This window comes from Panthera pardus, unplaced genomic scaffold (assembly GCF_024362965.1).
Source record: "Panthera pardus isolate Hobbes unplaced genomic scaffold, ASM2436296v1 HiC_scaffold_20, whole genome shotgun sequence".
In the NCBI taxonomy this organism is placed as follows: Eukaryota; Metazoa; Chordata; class Mammalia; order Carnivora; family Felidae; genus Panthera; species Panthera pardus.
The window spans coordinates 61,658,028-61,674,865 of NW_026526766.1; the positions used below are offsets into that span (position 1 = coordinate 61,658,028).

At 36.8% G+C, this 16,838-nt stretch overlaps 1 long non-coding RNA gene across 3 annotated transcripts in view; it reads right to left on the bottom strand.

Annotated features, from left to right (window-relative positions):
• Positions 1-16,838, bottom strand: part of LOC109270080 (uncharacterized) — a 529,587-nt gene that overhangs the window by 503,256 nt on the left and 9,493 nt on the right. For 2 of the 3 annotated variants that reach the window (XR_008424280.1, XR_008424279.1), the window contains exon 2: positions 10,805-10,922. This is a non-coding gene — a long non-coding RNA (uncharacterized LOC109270080). Of the gene's footprint in view, positions 1-684; positions 5,603-10,804; positions 10,923-16,838 lie in introns of those variants that run through there. The other variant, XR_002081411.2, reaches the window with a different exon arrangement.

The window sequence follows — 16,838 nt, forward strand, 5'->3', positions numbered from 1 at the left end:
ATTTGCTGCTGATCTATAAAAATACAATTGACTTTATGTTCTACATTTTCTAAATTCATGTATTAAATTCACTATAGCTTTTCTAAATTACTTTGGCCTTTTAAAATTCATTTCTAAGTTCTAGTAGTTGTTTTGGGGCTTCCTTAAGATTTTCTATGTAAAGAATCATGTTGGGGAGAAATAGAGGGTTTTACTTTTTCATTTCCAAAGTTTATAGCTTTTACTTCTTTTTCTTGCCTTATTGCAATGGCTAGGAGCTCCAGTGCCATATCAAACAGAAGTAGTAAGAGAGGACATCCATACTTTGTTCTCAATCATGAGGAAGGCTTTCAATATTTTAATGTTAAATATGATGCTACTATAGGTGTTCTGTAGCTGCTCTTCATCAGGTTAAATAAAATTCTTTCCATTCCTGATTTGCTAAGTCAAGAATTGTTGAATTTTGTGAAATGTTTTTTCTGCATTTATTGAGAGAATTAAACATTTTTTCCTTTATCATACTAATATGTGAAATACATTAATTAACTTTTGGATTAAACAGCTTTGTATTCCTGGAATAGACCCCAGTTGATCATGAGGTACTAACTTTTTCATATATTGCTGGATTCAACCTGTTAATATTTCATTAAGGATTCTGATTTCTGTCTTACTTCAGGCTACTGTAACAGAATACCATAGACTGAGTGACTTTAAACAACAAACATTTATTTCTCACAATTCTGGAGGGTATGAAGTCCAAGATCAAGGCACCAGCAGATTCAGTGTCTGGTAAGGGTCCTCTTCCAGGTTGCAGACTGTTGACTTCTCCATCACATTGGAGGTTAGGATTTGAACACATGAATCTTGGAGGGACACAAACATTCACTATATTGCAGTGGCTACAATCACAGAAATACTGATCAGCAACATTTTTTTGAAATAGTTTTCTCAGGTTTGGTATCCGGGTAATACTTGCTTCATAAAATGAGTTAAGAAATATTCCTTCCTCCTTTATTTTCTAAATTTGCTTAGCATTCATATTGTTTTTTCTTTAAATGTTTTATAGTACTCCTCAGAGAGATCATCTGAACCTATAGTTTTCTTCATGGGAAGGTTTTTTAAATCACAAATTCAAAATTTTAAGTAGATAAAGGGTTACTCAGATTTTCTATTCCATCTTGTATTAGCTTTAGTAAGTTATGATTTAAAGTAATTTGAAAACATCTAATTTGTTGAATTTAATGGTATAAAATTTCCACATTGTTGTTTTCCATATTATTTTTTTATTATTCTTTTAATGTCAGTATGATCTAGTGATATTTCTTTCATTCCTCAGGTTGGTAATTTCTGTTTTCTATCCTTATCAATCCCGGTAGAGGTTCATCAATTTTATTATACTTTCAAAGGACAAACTTTTGGCGTTGTCAATTTTCTCTATTAACTATCTCTTTTCTATCTGGCTGATTTCCGCTGTTATCTTAATCTTCTTGGTTTGGGTTTAATTTGGTCTTCTTTTTCTAATTGCTTATAGAGGTATGAAAAGTAACCTTAAAGTAACCTTTTTAAGGAGGTTTGAAGACAGAGCAAGCAGTTAACAAAGTTTGTGCATGAAGCACACCAGATTCAAACCTGGGTATCACTTTCATTTGAAGTCTTGGAGATTACCTCCAGGTTATAGATACAGACACACACACACACACACACACACACACACACACACACAGGACATTCTTGGGCTTCAGGAGATGTTCTTCATCTTTCGACACACTATTTCTGCATACTGCGATACACTGTATGAGATCCAAGGTCAAACAAAGTCCTGAATGACCAGGTTCACAGCCTTGAACATGTCTGGATAGTCTACTGGTGTGTCATCATGGCCCAGACTAAACATGAGTCTGGACTTTCAGGCAAGCATAAGCTCCTAAAATTTAAGCCTCTTTTTTCACATCTCTAACGGTTTTCCTAGGAAACCAGTGAAAGAGGGTTTGTCTCAGCACCACTGTCTACATAAATTTGAGTCCTTATAGACACCAGAATTATGAAGGTTATTTATTCTGAACCATAGGCCCTGGATATATTCTATTTTCCCCCACCCTTTTCTAATAGTAAGCAATATGTCTCCTATGACTTATTAATTTCCATACGGACTTAAATTTGTGGAAACTCTTCCATTATGAAGTCATGAAATTGCAAAAGAATTTGGAAAAATAACAAAGCTCATGAGACAGACCTGCCCCAAACCTGGAGATCTCTATTTGTGAGGCATCAATTCAGTCCCATTACTACATATACTCAGGGGGATAAATCCTGAAGTTGTGGGAGCTCTAATGTGGCAGTGGAGGTGACGGTGGGGCCTACTTGCTAACACCAATCTGTTCCCATGAAACTTAAAGCAAGGCAATATTTTTGCACATTTTTCTGTAATTGAATACCATTAAAGTATTGAATATACAATGCATCCTGCCTTTCTTTTATTCTTTCAAAAACTACTTATTGCATGCCTACTATATACCAAGCACTGTGCAAGGGATATTGGGATAAATTGGTGAAAAAAAAAGAAAGCTGAAAGACAGTTATGACTGGAAAGAGTAAGAACAGAGAAGAAAAAGTGAATTGCTGGTGGGAGCCTCTATTACCAAAGACTTAGTATGTTCTTAGGACCTTGAATCAGAAAAAAAGCAGTTATGCTGGGTCCCTCTGACATGTATGGCAAGGAATGTGTGTGTCTGTGTGTGTGTGTGTGTGTGTGTGTGTGTGTGTGTGTGGTGCCTTTTGGAGAAGATGAGGGAGCATAAGGAGAATACCTCAATTTCTGCCCAATAGAAGTGGGAGGATGGAATCACTGATGTTCCAGAAGCTAAGAAAGGAAAAATGTAAATTATTTTCTTTACGCATGTGGTTTGCACAACATCCTCCAACATAAGACTCCCACTTGGGTCCTAAAGTTGGAAAAATCTAGGGAGTATGGAGAAAAGGAACAGAGCTACAAGACTTGACATTGTATACTGGGTGCCAGCACTAGCAGACAAACTCCTAGAGGGAGACCTTTATAAAATAGTCTCTAGGTTCAATAGCTATGTGAACTGTGAATCTGGAATTAGCATCATCTACCTAAATTACAGAGATATACTTCTCACATAAGTCTCTAAAGTGCAGGCAAGGTAGCAAAGGAAGAGTTCTTTAAGTGAGGGTAATTTGAAGAGCCCCTAAGAACTCCCTACCCCAAATGGTATTTCCCATGTTGACTAAAATTCTTCATTTTGTTTCACTGCTTGGAACCCATCTTTACTCATCTCACTATAACCACAGAAGCAGTTATAACATAGAATAAATAGTAATTAAAGATTCTGAAGTCAAATTGCCTTGTTCATCTTGGGCTTTACCACTAATTGTGCCTGTGACTTTGGGGTGTGTTTCTTAATAATAGCTAAAAATTAATTATATGTAATTGCTTAGCAACTATAGGGCCAACCACTTTACATGTTTTTACATGTATCACTACTCCTCACAATACCCTATGAGGTATTATTATCATTATAATTTTACAGATGAGGAAACTGAAGCACAAATGTAACTTTGAGGTCCAAAACTAGTAACTGGAGGAGCTGAAATTCAAACCTAAGCAGACTTAACTATTATGGTGGTCCCCTCACTTAAATGCTCTAAGCCCCTATGCTTAGAGAGTAGTAAGGATTAGGTAAGATAATGCTTATAGATTTGACAGAGTGCAAAAGTGTTCAACACTATTACTGTTATTATTCCAGATAAATTAATTCTTGAAAAGAATTAAAGCAGTACCCAGCAAACCCAGTTCAATTTTACTGGCCTCTAGTATCAAGCTCTGTATTAGGTGCTAAGGTGATACCATGATGTATAAGACTTGATTCATACCATCGAGAAAAACAACTCAAGGCTTACTTAGTTGTCCCCTACATAAAGTCCTTCAAGGGCTCTATACTGCTTTCAGAAAGCTCGTGTGCCTAGCTTGGCACAAAAGGTCCATCACGATTCCATTGTCTTGCCTCCTTGAATGCATCTCCTGCCACTTCCCCCATCCACTCTGCAGCCTGAGCTACTTATTCTTCAGATATGCAAGACATTTCACATCTCAGTGACTTACAACGTGCTGTTCCATTAGTCTGGGAAATTCCTTTCTCTACCTCCATTTCTCCAATGTCCAGCTCAAATCTTTCTGGAATTCCCCAGCCCCTGCTACATTAGATGCTCCCTCTCTGGGCTCCCACAGAATCCTGCACACACCCACTGTACTTATTACACTGTACTGAAACTATCCTGCTCATATGCCTCCCCCACTATTCTGTAAGCTTCTTGAAAACTGTCTTAACAGTCTCTTACCCTAGCTCCCAGAACAATTTATGCACAGTAGACACTCAATGAATGTGTACACAATGAAAAAATTAATAAATAAACTTTAATTAGCACTCTAATGAGGGTATAATGATTTAATGGAAGAATGAGTATATTGAAATTGACTAAGAGGATCTGTAATGACTTCTTTGAGGAGGTGGCATGTGAACTGGCTCTTTGTGGGAAGGTAGTACTTAAATTAATGGACATATGCAGAGAACCTCCCGGTAAGAAAAGTTTTGAGGAAAGGCCCTAGAAAGAACTTTTGGGGTATACTGAGTAAACCTCTGTGACTAGAACATAGGGAAGAAAAACGGAGAATAAGGCAATAAAGTGGCAAGAAATCTAGCAATAAAACTGGGACATGAAGAGAAGCCAGGCCATCAAAGCAATTCTCAAGCAATTTCAATTAAAAAAATCTTAACTGCTGTAAGTAACATTATCAGCTCCCAATTCTATCTCTTCTCATGCATAACTGGCCCCTATAACCATAACAGAACTAAAGTTATGTGTACAAGGAGATGTTGTAGCAAAAAGACACAAATGGGGAAAGGAAAGTAATATGGGGAGAAAAATAGGAGCAAACTGATCTAAATTAAAATACCAAGCAGAGGGGCACCTGGGTGGCTCAGTCGGTTAAGCGTCAGACTTTGGCTCAGGTCATGATCTCCTGGTTCATGAGTTCGAGCCCCACATTGGGCTAGCAGCTGTCAGTCCAGAGACCGTTTGGGATCTCCTGTCCCCCTCTCTCTCTCTGCCCCTCCCCCGCTTGCAGTTTCTCTCTCTCAAAAATAAATAAACATTTTTTTTAAATCTTTAAAAAATATATCAAGCAGGTAGGAGTGTCTCACCTGTAAAACAGCAGAACCATGTCATCAGCAATTTGATTAACCTTAAATTTATTTTCAACTTTATGTCATTTTTGCTATATATATTTCTATAACCAAACCACACTAACTAATCTAAGATGCAGAAACAGAGATCTCTAGGGACAACCAGTATCATTTTAGAAAGGAAAGCCTTTCACCCACATGCTTTGCACTGCACCTAATGGGCCCCGGCATAACTACAGAGTGAATCTGGTACAGTATTGAATACAGGTTGCATCACAAAACAACAAAATGCACAACGACTTTACTCACTGTGCTCTCTGCTTCAAACACCAACTCAGTATTTACTGCACACCTGTTATGAGAAAGATACTGTTCTTGGCATAGACAGGGAATCTGGATGCATCTGGTAAGATCCAGGCCTTTAAAAGAATGTACAGAGTAGGTAAGATAAATGTGTATGTGATAATGCAATTCAAGGTGTGATGAATGTATGAAAGATGTAGCATGAAAGCAAATAAGAGGCATTCAGCTGAAATGGGGAAAGATTTCATGGCAGGGTTAACTTCAGGGAGTACTAGGGAAAGTTTTCATTGTATTTCTTCTTTTATTTTTATTTATGTATTTTAATTACAAAGGTGATAGATGCGCATTATTTAAAAGATCTTAAATACAGATAAGCAAAAAATCACTAAAAAACCACTATATTTTTGTATATGCCACTTAAAAATTATTTATTTATAAAACTGAAACCCTATTGTACATTCCTTTCAGTCAACAGCTTATTCAGGCAACAATATATTACAACCATCTTTCCATGTCATTTACTATACTTCTACAACTAACTTCTTTATATCTAAAAAGGAGCATATCAAAAGGTATAGATGAGTATACAGTAAAAGCATGTCTCTCTCCCATCCCATTCCCCAATCACCTTTTAGTTGTAACCAGAAACAACCACTGTTACCGGTTTCTTGTGATCCTTCCACAGATATTTTGCGTATGTGTATATATTTCTTTTTAAATAAGTGGTAGCCATGCACACACAATCCTGTACCTCATTTTTCAAATCTCCCAGGCAATACACTTATCACTGCCTTATTACTCTTAGTAGCTACAAAATGTTCCATTGTATGAAAATATAACCACTTGATTATCCAGTCCCCTTTTTTTTTTAATTTTTTTTTAACATTTATTTATTTTTGAGAGACAGAGACAGAGCATGAACGGGGGAGGGGCAGAGAGAGAGGGAGACACAGAATCGGAAGCAGGCTCCAGGCTCTGAGCTGTCAGCCCAGAGCCCGACGCGGGGCTCGAACTCACGGACCTCGAGATCGTGACCTGAGCTGAAGTCGGACGCTTAACTGACTGAGCCACCCAGGCGCCCCTATCCAGTCCCCTTTGATGGACATTCAGAATATTTCTAATATTTTGCTACTACAACGTTACTAGATGTGTCCTTAAAATGTAAATAGGTACACATTTGTAAATATATATTCAGTAAAAACTGCTAGAAGTGGAGTTTTAAGTTCAAAGGATATGTATAGTTTAAAATTTGAAAGATATTAATTACCACAGTGTCTTCTATTCAGAGGTGTCATCTTGCCAATTACAAATGAGAACGTCTATTCCTTTCCCTTACGTGTGGCTGCCCAGGTGATACTATTTCCCATTCTGCCATGCCCCCCGCCCCACTACCAATATACAAACACACCTTACAGATAGGTGAGAACACCTATCTGGCCTATGGAATGTAAGAATGTGAACAGAAATGATGTGCATTGTGTCAAGACCAAAGTAATTGAGAAGAGAGTGTGCATTCTCCACCATATCCTTGCCTTTCTGCCAGTTGGAAAGAGAAGATGTCAAGGCCTTAGGAAATGGCAGAGCCACATGATGCAAGGAACCTGAGTCCCTGAATCCATACAGAGAAAAACTGTTTATCAACCAGAAACATCCACATGGGAGTATTACATGAAGGAGAAATAAGTTCTTATTGTATTAAGGTGTTGAAATGTTGGTGTTTGTTAAAATATGTTGCCTTATTGTAACCAACATACTAAAATACCTTTTTTTTAATAAAACTCCAGATCCCTATACACTAATAACGAAGCACAGAAAGAGAAATTAAGAAAACAATCCCATTTACAATTGCACCAAAAATAACAAAATACTTGGGAATAAAGTTACCAAAGAGGTGAAAGACCTGTACTCTGAAAATTTTAAAACACTGATGAAAGAAACTGAAGATGACACAAAGAAATGGAAAGACATCCATGCTCATGGATTGAAAAAACAAATATTATTAAAATGTCTATGTTACCCAAGCCAATATACACATTTAATGCAATTCCTATCAAAATACCAACAGTATTTTTCACAAAACTAAATCAAACAATCCTAAAATTTGTATGGAACCACAAAAGACCCCAAATAGCCAAAGCAATCCTGAAAAAGAAAAACAAAACTGAAGGTATCACTATTCCAGACTTCACAAAATATTACAAATCTGTAGTAACCAAAACAGAATAGACACATAGCTCATTGGAACATGATAGAAAACGCAAACATAAACCCACAATTGTAACATCAATTTATCTTTGATAAAGCAGGAAAAAATATCCAAAGGGAAAAGGACAATCTCTTCAACAAACGGTGTTAGGAACACTGGACAGCTACATGAAAAAGAAAGAAACCAGACCACTTTCTTATACCATACACAAAAATAAACTCAAAACTGGAGCACCTGGGTGGCTCAGTCGGTTAAGTGTCTGACTTCGGCTCAGATTGTGATCTCACAGTTCACGGGCTCGGGCCCCACATTGTGCTCTGTGCTGACAGCTCAGGGCCTGGAGCCTGCTTCAGATTCTGTGTCTGCCTCTCTCTCTGCCCCTCCCCTGCTCATACTCATTCTTTCTGTCTCTCAAAAATGATTAAATGTTAAAAAAAAATTTTAATAAATAAACAAACTCAAAATGGATTAAAAACCTAAATGTGGAACCTGAAACCATAAAATCCTAGAAGAAAACACAGGCAGTAATTTCTCTGATATCAGTCATAGCAACATTTTTCTAGATATGTCTCCTGAGGCAAGGGAAATAAAAGCAAAAGTAAACTACAGGTACTGCATCAAAACAAAAAGCTGCACAACAAAGGAAACAATCAACAAAACTAAAAGGCAACCTACTGAATGCAAGAAGACATTTGCAAATGACATATCCAAAAAAGGTTAGTACCCAAAATATATAAAGAACTGATACAACTCAACACCCAAAAAAACAAACAATCCAATTTAAAAAATGGGCAGAGGGGTGCCTTTGTGGTTCAGTCAGTTAAGCGTCCAACTCTTGGTTCCAGCTCAGGTCATGATCTCAAGGTTTCATGAGTTTGAGCCCCATGTCAGGCTCTGCGCTACAGAGCTGCTTGGGATTCTCTCTCCCTCTCTCTCTTCCCCTTCCCTGCTTGTGCTATCTCTGTCTCTCTCAAATACATAAACTTAAAAAATATATATATAGGCAGAAGACATGAACAGACATTTCTCCAAAGAAGACATCCAGATGGCCAACAAACACATACATGAAAAGATGCTCAACATCACTCATCATCAGGGAAACGCAAATCAAAACTACGAGATATCACCTCACACCTGTCAAAATGGCTAAAATCAAAAACATGAGAAAAAACAAGCACTGGTGAGGATATGGGGAAAGGGGAACCCTTGTGCATGTTGGTAGAAATGTGAACGGGGACAGCCACTGTGGAAAACAGTATGGAGGTTCCTCAAAAAGTTAAAAACAGAACTACCCTACAATTCAACAATTGCATTACTGGGTATTTACCAAAAAAAATACAAAAACACGAATTCAAAGAGATACATGCACCTCTATATTTATAGCAGCATTATTTACAACAGCCAAATTATGGAAGCAGCCCAAGTGCCCATTCATAGATGGATACAGAAAATATGGTGTGTATATATATGTGTGTGCATGTGTGTGTGTATGCACACATACATACATAAAATGGAATATTATTTAGCCATAAAAACGAATTAAATCTTGCCATTTACAACAACATGGATGAAGCCAGAGAGTATAATGCTCAGCAAAATAAGTCAGAGAAAGACAAATACCATATGATCTCATTCATATGTGGAATTTAAGAAACAAAACAAACAAGCAAAGGAAAAAAAGAGAAAAGGGGGCAAACCAAGCAATAGACTCTTAACTATACAGAACATACTGGTAGTTATCAGAGGGAAGGTGGGCGGGGGGACAGGTGAAATAGGCGATGGGGATTAAGGAGTACACTTGTGACAGGCACTAGGTGTTGTACAGAAGTGTTGAATCACTATATTGTACACCTGAGACTAATATAAGACTATATGTTAAACCATACTGGAATTAAAATTAAAAGCTTGATTTAAAAAAGTATCATGTAAAATAGCAACAGAATATGAGATAGAGCTAACAAAATACATGCAAAATATGTATGCTTTAAAAAAAAAAACAAAACTAAAGAGATAAATAAAAAAGACCTAAGTAAAACTGGCACTATGTAACATGTTCTTGGATTGGAAGACTCAATATTGTTAGAATATCAAGTCTTCTCCAAATTGAACTACATATTCAATGCAATCTCAAAAATAATTCCAGCATAGTTTTTGGTAGAATTTGGCAGACTGATTCTAAACTTTATATGGAAAAGCGGAGGACCTAGAATGAGTGGAACAACTCTGAAAAAGAGAAACAGGAAGGAGAATTCACATTACCTGATTTCTGTACTTAATATAAAACTAAGCACTTAAGACAACGTGGTATTGGTAAAAGGATATAAATATACATCAATGAAATAAAAACAAAATTTTAAATTAAAAACCCACAGTTCAGAGAATACACTTAGGAAATATCCCTTAAGTTATTTCAATGTTAAGTATGACAGTGGCTATTAGAAAATATCTTTCATCTCCTGGGTTACCAAGAACTGTTTTTTATTTCTTCATTTTATTATGAATGAATACTGATTTATCAAATACCATTGTAATATCTGGGGAAATAATCCTAAATTTTTTTCTTCTGATCTATTAAAGTGATACATTAAATTAATATTTCCTAATGTTGAAACAGCCTTAACACATCTCAAATAAACCTTGTTTACTTGATTATGATATTTTAATATGGAAAAAACATAATAGACTGAGAAATTCTTTGAACAATTTATAAACTTCAAATTTCAACTGAGGAATTAAACAGTAGAACCAACCCTTAAAAGAACAAACTTGTTATCTGGAAAAGCAAGTGAATGAGTTATCACATATCCAAATCAAAAATAAAAGAAATGGAATTCCTGAATGAAAAGGAAAGAGAAATGGGGGGCAGATCTAGGAGCCCTCATTGCAAATAAAAGAAACTCAAGAGGGACTGCATTGGAGAAAGCAATAATCAAAACATAGTGCAAGAAAACTTCCCTCAGGAGGAGACTAGAGTTCTTAGATCAAAAGCACTCATTGTGTGCCAGGCAGGATAAATGAAAAAAGGCATACAGCTTAGACATATCCTGGCAAAAGTTCTAAAGTTTAATAAAGAAAAATATAAACTTTCAAAAAGAAAGAACAGGTTACTTACAAACGAATGAGCATGAGGCCAGCATTGGAGATGGCTAAGCACATAGGCTCTGAAGTAAGACTACCTGGCTTCAAATCTTGGTGTGAGCCTGGGCAAGTTACTTAACTTCTTTGTGCTTCTGTAAAACAGGAATGATGACAGTACTTCACTTCTAAGGTTGGCTGGAAGCAGTATTTGCGATAATACCCAGAAGAGTCTGGCACATAGTTCATTATAATCACTGGACTTCGATCTGTTAACACTGGAATTTGTATCAGAAAGTGAAAACTTTGTAGTAGACCTTTGAGAAGGCAAAAGCCAGAACCTTCCCCAGACCTTAATGTTTAGCACTAATGATCTGAAAAGCTGTACAATAAGCCCCTTGCTACTGCCTCTAATGCTACCTGAGCTCATGCTAGTGAGTAGTGAACTGATGGGCTGAAGGAATCTCATTGATTAATTTTTATTAATGTGAACAAGGCAAGGATGACAGTTTTTTTGGCCTAGAGTTCAAGATTATCATAGATGAAAAAAGTTGTAAGCTCCGTCAAGAGTAAATGGACTTGAGGCACCTGGGTAGCTCAGTCAGTTAAGCATCTGACTTTGGCACATGTCATGATCCCACAGTTCATGGATTTGAGCCCCACGTCAGACTCTGTGCTGACAGCTCGGAGCCTGAAGCCTGCTTCGGAGTCTGTGTCTCCCTCTCTGCCCTTCCCCTGCTCGCACTCTGTCTCTGTCTCTGTCTCTGTCTCTCTCTCTCAAAAATAAATAAACATTAAAAAAAAAAGAGTAAATGTACTCACAGTGCAATCTCTGAGAGACATGGAGGATTCTCCTACAATGAGTAGATCTTATTGTTATTGCCACTCAGGACCCTCCAAAAAGTGAACTAGTATGGGATCTGTGGCTACGTGATTTGAATGTCATAAAAAAGTTATTTCGTTCATTCAGCAAATTACTTGAGCACATCTATGTTATGTGTCAAGCAGTAAACTGGAGTTCTAACCGTAAGACACATGGAGCCCCTTCCCTCAAAGAGTTACATATATGAATCTTGATTTATATGACCCAAATTAGAACGCCCATGTGATGTAAGAAACTGATCATACCAAGGTCATTAACAAAATGCAAAACACACATACACATACACCTCTTCTAGCACAAGAAACAAAAACAAAAAAGCCAACTTTTAATAGTTAATCGTGAATAGCAAATGTTACTTTAACTTATTTTAATCCCATCTTTTATAGTTCTGTGAATGCGAAAGCCAACATAACAATTTGGTGGAACCCTTGTATTAGGTCAATTCTACTTACTAACCACTTAGCACCAATCAGAAATATTTTAAATGTTCCTCTCTAGATACTAGCTAAAAATTCCCTAAGTCCACTACCTATCTTCACATGGAAGATTATTTTTTCAATCCAAAAGGAAGATAAAGAGTTAAATTGCATATAATAAATGTAGTGGGGTTAAATGGTGGCCCCTGAAAAGATATGTTCATGCCCTAATACCTAGGACCTATGACTATCACCTTCTTTGAATAAGGGGCCTTTGGGGATGTAATTTAGGATCTTGAGATGAGGAAATCATCCTGGCTTAACTAGGCATGCCCTAAATCTAATCACAAGTGGAGTCTTAAAGCCAGTCCTTATCAGAGAAAGTCCTTTCCAGAGAAAGGCCAAGAGTGTTTTGAGACAGAAGAGGAAAAGACACGGAGCAGAAAAGAAGGAGGCTATGAGAACACAGAGGCAGAGACTGGAGTGAGGCAACCGTAAGTCAAGGAATGCCAGCGGCCACCAGAAGCCAGAAGAGGCAACGAATGGATTCTCCTCTGGAGGCTCTGGAGGGGTGCTGCCTGCCAACACCTTGATTTCAAACTTCTGGCTTCCTGAGCTGTGGGAAAATACGTTTCTGTTGTTTATGCCCCGGATCTGTGATAATTGGTTACTGCAGCCCCAGGAGACAGTGAACAAAGGCATTTTGGTAAGAAGCCCTGGGTTCAAGTACCACACCTGACAGTTTTGTCCCTATTTGCTGCTTAGCAAGTCCATTAGCCTCCCTGAGCCTCCACTGCCTTATTAGTAAAAATGGGATAATCAGACCTGTGCTACTATCCCCCAGAGTTCTGATAAGACTAAACTGAAATCATGGATCTGAAAACACTCAGAACACTGTAAAATCCTATGTGAATATGTATTATTATTATTCTTATACTTTATCTGGAATTTCAAATGAGGTTTGGAGCACAGGCTCTTTATTCAAATCCACTTGCTGCAACCCTTTACACAAAAATCAACGTGCCTAATTTTAACAATGCCAACATTCTATCAATTCTTAATATCCAATTTTATGTATAGAATTAAGCTATCACTAATATACATAGTACCTCTTTAGTGCTAGGATTTAATGAAGGCCTAATTACCACTAACCCTATCGTCTATTTTATTTCCCTCCAGATAATCTTCTACTACTGTCATACTAATTTAGTAAAGAGACTATCTAATTGGTTTATTGCCCCCATATATATTAACAAATCAGTTCTAGCTGATTTGCCTTCAACAATATCTGTGAACTCACTTAACATAATCATAATTCTTTCTGTAGCTGACCTTAATTATTCCATACTGAATTTTTCTCGGTGAAGAATGAACCATTAATAATCTCTTCCTCCTATTTCTGGTTTTCCCCAATAGGTAGATCCTGATCTACTGCCAGACCTAGTTCTTCTTTCTAAAATCAAGTATATTTATGAAGTATAACCGTAAACTAAGGATATTAGTTCCACAAGTTACATACAAAAGTTCACTTCATAACTCTATAATCTTACTTTACCAATGTACAAGTTCATATTTCCGAGAGAATGTTTCCATTTTTATTTCACATAAAACATCTTCAGACACATTTTAAGTTATTGAGAGGTTGGTTCTACTGCAAGCTGCAAATGTCTTCCCTTCAGGGCAAGGAAGTTTGACATTAAAAATTTTAAAAAATGGCACTTTGATAATGCAGTCTGGTACCAGAATTTATTTTCTTGTGCCTTAATCATTCTATTCTGTATTAGAGTAGAATGGCACTCAAATCATCCTTAGATCTAACCCAGAGTTCCATAAAAATGTGTTGTCTGAAATGTTGCCTCTTCAGAAACCTTTAAGTAAATGTTAAAGGATTCTTCCCAAATAGCAGTTGAACAATAAAAACTTCAAGGACTTTGAGATTTGTAAATGTAATAATCACTTATAATTATTACCATCAACAACATACATCCTTAAAATGAGATGTCCTTCAATAATGCATTAGGTGTTCCCACCAAACCACTGAATTGTGGGTAATATGTTATTTTAATCTACCTAATTTCACTACCTTTCCATAGAAAGCAATTAAATCACCTCCAAGATGCATGTTAAACATTCAGTTCTCAGGATGGCCACTAAAAAATTTCAAATCAATAATTATACTTAGGAAAGCCACCCCATTATTTTGTATATATAGGTGAATACTACTGTATGGCATACCCATAACTTTAAATATAGGCTTTATCCCCCTACAAATGGATTTATAAAGGTACATACTGTATTATCTCAGATTAATAAGAAATTTAGCAACAATAGTCTCCTAATTCTCATGCTCTTAAATGACCTACAAAAAAAGTAAACTGTGAACCACTTCCAACTGTAGCATCTATATTTTTCAATCAATTCCACATGAGACTGCCAAACTACTACTTATTCTGTAAAATGTGTTAACTCCCTTGATAAGGAAGATGGGCTAAAGATCTTCCTTAAAAGTTCTGACTCTAGATCCTTGGGATTCTTCTTAAGAAACTTAAAAAACATCCTGGGGCACCTGGCTGGCTCAGTTGGTAGAACATGCATTTTAAGTTTGAACCCCACAGGACATATAGAAATTACTTAAAAGTAAAATCTTTAAAAGAAAAACAAAAAACAAAACTTAAAAAACATGCTAAAAAGCCATTCATTCCCTAGTCACCCATCTTAGCAACCAAAGTATAGAACCTGGCCCCTCGCCACTAGAGGGGGGTGTTTCTTCTACTGGTTTCTCTTTCCCCAAATTTGGCTCACCAGAATTTCTGGTTGAACTAGAATCAAGCCTCAAGATAAACATTCTGACCTTTATTTCTCCTTCATAATTGTATAGTCCTTTCACTTTATTTCAGGCTGTAAGTTGCCACTAAAATATCAACTTCAATCCCTAATTACTTGTATTATTATGACCCATATCACACTTTCTTGCCTTTCTTACAGGCTAACAAGCGTTACACAGAGCTGATTATAGAGATTTTGACATTAATTCACTGGAAAATAATCAGAAAATCCAACCAAGCCTGAGTATTCATTTTTTAAAAACTGGACTTTTTAAAATTTGCCATGTTCACATGACTTCATTTGAATCACAATACCATGAAGGAAAAAAAAGACTATCAGTAACAAATTTCAAAGAAGAAATTCAACATCTTCAAGTGACTTGCCCAAGATCATGGGTACGAAACAGTGAAGCCATAATGAAGACTCAAATACCCTGACCTGTACACATTCCTGGTACTACTTACTCTATGCCATGAGTAAAAGACACAAGATGAGAAAATACACCAGTTCTTTACTGCTTTCTCTGAAGAACCCTGGTCTGAGGCAATGTCCCTTAGAGAAGATCAAGACAAGAACTGGCCGAGAATCTGCACACACTCTATGAAGCCAGAAGTCAGGAGAGGGAAGAGCCCTGATAAAAGTAAATGTATCATAATAAAATCAAATCCATCGGACATGAATCTGCTTGGGACAAAGTAGGTATAACCACTCAGAATGCTTTTGGCTACAAGTGACAAAATCCCAAATCACGCTGTATTATCTCACAGAACTAGAAGTTCAGAGGTAGAGCAGACCAAAAATAAAATCAGCAGTTCAATAAGGTCATCAAGGACTCAGGTTTCTTCTCTCGTTCTGTTACCTTCTAGATGAACTTCTTCCAAAGCTACTTTTTCTCATTGTTCTAAGATGGCCTGAGCAGTTATAGCCATTACATTCTCTCATAACATCATCAGAGGAAGAAAAGGTACCATCTCTTTCTTTTATCTCTTTTTAGGAATAAGAAACTCTTTCCCAGAAGCACTCTGGCCCTCCTCCAGACTTCCTTTCAAATCTCATTGGCCAGAACAGGTTACAGGCCATGCCTAAGCCTTCACTGGCAAAGGAAATGGGATCAACCATAATTGCTTACACTAATCATCTGGGATAGAACGAATGCTGGAGAGAGTCAATCGCCATGACCATACCATGGGCAATTTATAATGATGAGTATTACTGTGACATTGTTTTCACTCCAGAACAAAACTGTAATTTAATTATGCTTCTTCCATGATCATAACAATGAGGCATGTGCTTTGCGTGAGACTCAGATAATTACTGCCTGCTCACATCTCATATTTACCATCATAAACTTATTCATCAGATATAAAACATTTTATTAAAACTTTCTATTCAATCCACTATTTAAAAAAAAATCTTTAATGCAACATTTTAGAGCAAGAATGGCAAAGAGATTGGTGTTCCACACCTATTCCAGTAGATACAGCTATCTAGAACCCCAATTTAAGAATGATCCAAAGCAGAGTTTGGATCAGTGAAAAACAGTGACATGACTCATTAGTGATGTCTTCCATGGACTTGGGTTTGGGCACAATACAGAGTATATTTGCCAACACTGATTTAGAGAAAATCTCTTTAAATAATTTCCCTCCAATGATCATGGATTTCTCTAATGCAACGCCTCGTTATTTTCATTTTAGTGGAAATTCAATCTACTCTTTCCCTCTTTATTCTCCCTATGTAATTTACATATATATAAATATAATATACATCAAGCACAAACTCCAAGAATTATTTTATATATAATCAGAGTTCCACAGGAATTCTGAAAACTGACCCCTTTTCTAAGTCCATAGAAAAGCTTGGCAGAATGGCTTCATTTACAAACTATCTCACTTACAGGAAGCAGAGCGTCTTTGGGGCCCAGTCTGGATGTGGGCCTAGGCAAG